The sequence below is a fragment of the Humulus lupulus genome, chromosome 6 (genome assembly GCF_963169125.1).
Source record: "Humulus lupulus chromosome 6, drHumLupu1.1, whole genome shotgun sequence".
NCBI lineage: Eukaryota > Viridiplantae > Streptophyta > Magnoliopsida > Rosales > Cannabaceae > Humulus > Humulus lupulus.
Window position 1 is genome coordinate 179,701,592 of NC_084798.1, and position 6,025 is coordinate 179,707,616.

Sequence of the window (6,025 nt, forward strand, 5' to 3'; positions counted from 1 at the left end):
GTTATGAGAATTTGGAGCTGGATCAAGATTTATCATATGAGGAGAAACCAGTTCAAATTCTTGACAGGAAGGACAAAGTCTTGCGGAGCAAGACCATCGCCTTGGTGAAAGTACTGTGGAGGAACAACAAGGTTGAGGAGGCGACATGGGAATTGGAATCTGAGATGCGGGAGCGGTATCCCGAGTTATTCAGGTAATTTCGAGGAAAAAATTTATGTAAGGAGGGGATAGTTGTAACAACCCAAATTTGCTAATAAGGCTTGGGGCCTTGATTAGTGTTCCTGGAGGGAAATAAGTGAATTATTGTTACAATATGTGAATTTAAGTGAATATGTGATAGAGATGCATGTTTAGTCGAATTAAATATGCATGTGGGCCCCGCTTGGATATTGGGGGCATGTTTGTGATTTTAGCCCGTTGAGGGCATAAATGTGATATGTTTGTGACATATCTGTGTAGCACGATCTGAGACAATCCTAGGGAGCCATTAGTCAGAAGTCACAACGAGGTTGAGAATTCGACTCGGGGCGAGTCGAGGGGTATTTTGGGTATCAGATGTCTTATGGGGTTATTGGGTTATGGAAATAAATATTTGGAGATATATCTAAGGTTAGAATGTTTAGGAGGGAATATGGGGGAAATTTACCATTTTTCCCTCAGGGACGTTTTTGGTACCCAGAGCCTTGAGGTAACCTTAAAGCTTAAGTTAAATAAAACAAAGCCTAGGAAGCCTTTAGAAAATCAGAAATCGACTCTTTCTTTCCCTCTTCCTTACTCTGATTTTCTTTTACTCTTGGAGACTTAGAGGCAACTTGGAGGTTATTCATGTGAAAACTAATTGGAAACTAGGAATCAAGCTAGAGTTTTGGAGGTTTGGGGCTTGAGGAGCTGAGTGGTGGGTTCAATTTTGTACAAGGTAAGCTTCCTAATGTGTTTAGTTATGTTGATTTACAGCTGAACTCTGTTGATATTGGGTTGTTAGGAATTAGTCATGCATGGATTGGATTTTAGGATTGGTTTTGATTGCTTGATGGGTGTAGGAATTGGTTCTTGAGTTTGTTGGTATGTTTAGGTTGCATAAGTATGAATTTTGGGTTTAAGTGTTGGGTTGAGGTGATTTTGGTAGTGTTGGCTCAAAGGAAATGCATGAAAAAAAAAGGTTTTTCTGGGTTTGGAGGCGAGGAACGCGGCTCTAGTAGGGGCATGCCGCGGCCCGTGTGCACGTGAGGCCTGGGGAGGCTAGGGAGCTCGAGGCGCGCCGCGACGCTTGGCCAAGCATGTCGCGGCCCGTGTGTGTGTGTCCAGGGAGATTTTAGCCTCTGTTTTGAGGCTAGCCGTGGCCCTTATGGGGTTGGGCCGCGGCCCTAGGGCAAGGTGCAGGGTGACTTGTGGGCTTTAACTTGGGAACTTAATTGCTGAGGCTCGGGATGGATTGTATCACCCGGTTTGATAGAATCCAAGGTCCCGAAGATTAGAATTATGGCACGAAGCTACTTAGTGGATTAGAACTTGATGGATGGAATTGTTAATGCATTGTGACTAGGTTTTCGGCGAGGCTCGGACTCGGGAAATGTGCTCGGGACATTGGTGCTTAGAAAGCTCGGGACACAGGTAAGAAAACTACTGTTCCCATGGAGCTTGTGTTGCATGGCTCGGCCCTATATGATTGCATTGCGGGGCATTGTCCTTTGACTGAATTTAAGTGTGTTTTAATATCTGTGTAGTATATTATGTGTATATATTAATGATGGAACAGCGATGGCCGGGAACGGTGAAGGCCGAGAACGGCAAGGGGCTGGGTGCAGCGTTTAGCACGAGGAGTGCGAGTTGCCAGGGTGAGACCCCAAGGGATACCTGGGATATCCTTATGGTTTAGACCGCGAACCCAGGGCCTGGTAAAGTGCCTGGGACGACATGGCCGTATATGTATGACCTGGTGTTGGCTTGGTTTTATTTTAAGTGTTTGACATCTGTTTATTATCTGCTTGGGAGGGTTTTCTTGCTGGGCTTCAGCTCACGGGTGCTCTCTGGAGCAGGTAAAGGCAAAGGGAGAGTCGATCAACCTTGATTATGGTGAGCAGGATGAGCGGTGCGTACATGTCCGGTCTGTCTGGCTGCCACGACTAGAGGTGTTTTGGGAGATATTTGTACAAAACCTGAATTTTGTCATTTAGTCAACTCTAATTATATTTTGAGTTGTAAATACTTCTAAACAATGTTTTTGGGATCCCAAATGTTAAATGTCTTATAAACTTTCAATGAAAGGTTTATTATCAAATTTATGACTCTGATTATAATTTAATTACACTTTTGTCTTAAAACCTCGATTAACGAGTTAATTGCACATTTTAAACTCACTTAGTAATGGCTCTAAGGCAGTAGGGCGTTACAATTACCATGTGTCCCATGCCGAGCCACCATATGTAGCCGCCCCTAGGGTTTTTAAACCCTAGGGCTTGCATCCAAAAATTATCCATTTAAATTATGGGCTTAATTAAGTTAACCCATAATTAAAATTGTTTTATTTTGAATTAATTGTATGAGCCCAAATTCAAATCTGGGCCTAATAACTTATCGGGCATTAATCCTAAGTTAATTATTCTTAAAATTTGTTTAAGATAATTAAAAGTTATTTTAATTCAAAATTAAATGGATAAGTGGCTTAATGGATCAAGACTACTTGTGAAGGCCCAAAGTTTGAGATAGAGATCTCTTTAGGTCTTATTTAGTTTCTTACATTTTTTGTGTATAATTTTGCAAATGTTGTAATTTTTTCTAGAAATACCCAAGACACCTGACCCGCATTTATTTATTTATTTAGTTAGTATTTATTTATTTAAATGTTTGAATGTGATTAAATTGTTTAATACTTTATCATGCATTTTTTGACATGCCATACATATAACCCATACAATATTTAAAATTGTGCATGCATCTCATATGAGTAGAAACATGCCTTAGGATTGTCCTATGTGATTATATGCTGGTCCATATAATAATAAATCTAGTTTTTAACTAGTTCAAGAGCGGAAATAGATTTTAAAAGTTCTTTAATTTCTAGTATTTAATAAAATTGTTTTATTAAATTATAAATGGTATTCTTAGTAATTATAGCAAAATAAAATTGAACTAATTATGGCATAGTTCTATAATTTTAATTTTGCTTAATTTGATTAGTAATTATTAGAATATCATTTGGTAAAAATAGATCACTTTATTTTTACAACCAATTAAAAAGCATAGGATGTTTTGAGAAAACACATATTCTAAAATAGTTAGTGGAGAGGGAGTTATGACAATAAGTCTCATGGTCTCCATTATTAGTTAGCACCGAGGTAACATGGAGAGGGCCTCGCGACACCATTGCTTGTGTCCCCCTAAGGAAGCCTTCCGTCTGTGTTATTCTCAAGGCAAACTTCTTTTTCAAGAATAGGATTTAATGATGTATTTCAAGTTTGACTGACCCTAAGGCATACTTTTGAGTTAAGTCATTGATCTAAAATAATGGGTTACACTCACAAGGTACATTAGGCTTTCGAGCGGACTAGTGCACTCTTGACCAAACAATCGGTTGTTTATAAGTCAAAAGAGAAATATTGATTTAAGTTTTCACATATAAATTTGAGAACTTGTCTCAAAATTAATTTGGAATTAGTCAGACCTACCCTAAGGCTGGTCCATTAATGTTCAAATTAATTAATCGTGGAATTAGTAATTATTTTTTTATGTGTTTTTAATTGTTGCTTTCATGCATCACGTTTACTATTCCGAAAATAACTGATATTTATTATATGCTTAAATTCATTTTTTTATTTATTTATTTTCAGCAATTATGTCTAGCTCAAATCCTGTATCTTCTTTACTTGCTAATGAAAAGTTGAATAGTGAAAACTACATGAAATGGAAATCAAACTTTAACATTGTATTAATATGTGAGAAGCCTAAAAAGTCATCCAAAAGCAAAGAGAACAAGAACACTAAAACCTCCAAAAGGAAGACCCCAAAAGGGACTTGCTTTCATTGTGGAGAAAATGGTCACTGGATGAGAAACTGTCCAAAGTATCTCGTTGACCTCAAAGAGAAAAAGACAGGTAAATTTGATTTACTTGTGTTAGAAGCTTGTTCAGTGGAAGATAATTCCTCATCCTGGACAGCACATTCAGGAGCCACTAACCATGTCTGCTTTTCTCTTCCGATTCTTAGTTCAACGAGGAATCTTGCTGATGGAGAGGTGACTATGAGGGTAGGCAGTGGTCAGATTGTCTCTGCAGCAGAAGTTGGAACATCCCGTTTGGAATTTGAGAATAATAAATTTCTTGTTTTAGAAAACGTTTATTATATTCCTGGATTTTCTAGAAACTTAATTTCTGTTTCTATGTTGCATGAACAAAATTTTAAAATCTCTTTTAATAATAATTCGATTGTTATTTCAAGATATGGTTTTAAGATATGTTCTGCAAAATCTATCGATGGGCTTTATAAACTTCAAGCTAAAGAGAAATTTGTTAATAATTTTGAATTATTTAAAACAGCTAATCCTAGATCTGTTAAACGACAAAAGATTAATTCCAATAGTGATACATATCTGTGACACTTGAGATTGGGCCATATTGGTCTAGAAAGAATAAATAGGCTTGTAAAGGATGGCCCTTTAAGAGAACTATCTATTGGATCTCTCCCTGTTTGTGAATCCTGTCTAGAAGGCAAAATGACCAAGAGACCTTTCTCTGCCAAAGGTTTAAGAGCCACATAACCACTTCAGCTAGTACATACGGATGTTTGTGGTCCACTTAATGTACAAGAAAGAAGAGTTTATGAATACTTCGTCACTTTTATTGACGATTATTCAAGATATGGTTACCTATACTTAATGCAAAGAAAATCTAAAACTTTTGGAAAGTTTAAAGAATTTCAAGTAGAAGCTGCAAAGCAATTAGGTAAGTCACTAAAAGCTCTTCGATCTGATCAAGGAGGAGAGTACTTGGATTTTGAATTCAAGGACCATCTGTGTGAGCATGGCATTCAATCCCAACTCACAGCACCTGGAACGCCACAACAAAATGGTGTTTCAGAAAGACGGAACTGAACGTTATTAGATATGGTTAGATCAATGATGAGTTTCTCATCATTACCACTGTCATTATGGGGCTATGCGATTCAATGTGCTCTATACATATTAAATGTTGTTCCATCTAAGTCTATCCAAAAGACACCCATAGAATTATGGAATGGTTGTAAACCCAATTTACACCATTTTCAAATTTGGGGGTGTCCTACACACGTGCTTAAAGGAAAGACCGGGAAGATGGAATCACGCTCTGAAGTGTGCATGTTTGTGGGTTATTCCAAAGAGACCAGAGGTGGAATATTCTATAGTCCAAAAGAAAATAAAAAATTTGTATCGACAGATGCAACTTTTCTTGAACATGACTATGTGAATAACCACAAACCTTGCAGTAAGGTTGTTCTGGAGGAGATGGTCTCGAATGAAGTTTCAAAGTCACAAGCAACAACCAATGAAAAACGACAAGAGGAAACTGCTAGTTCTAGTCAGAATAGTAGTGAACCTCGTCATAGTGGGAGGGTTAGTAAGCAACCCACACGCTATGAACACGAAGTTCAAATGATTGTGTCTGACACAAACAAAGATGATCCATTGACATTCAAAGATGCAATGAGTGATTCTGACAAAGACAAATGGCAAGAAGACATGAACCAAGAAATGGAATCAATGTATTCCAATTCTGTCTGGGTTCTTGAAGATCCACCTGAGAATATCAAACCCATTGGTTGCAAGTGGATATTCAAGAAGAAAAGAGGAGCGGATGGGAAAGTAGAGACTTTGAAAGCAAGGCTTGTAGCCAAAGGTTACACACAAAAAGAAGGGGTTGACTATGAAGAAACTTTTTCTCCTGTAGCCACGCTAAAATCCATTTGTATACTCTTGTCCATAGCTGCGTGCATGGATTATGAGATTTGGCAAATGGATGTCAAAACAGCTTTTCTGAATGGCTACCTTGACGAA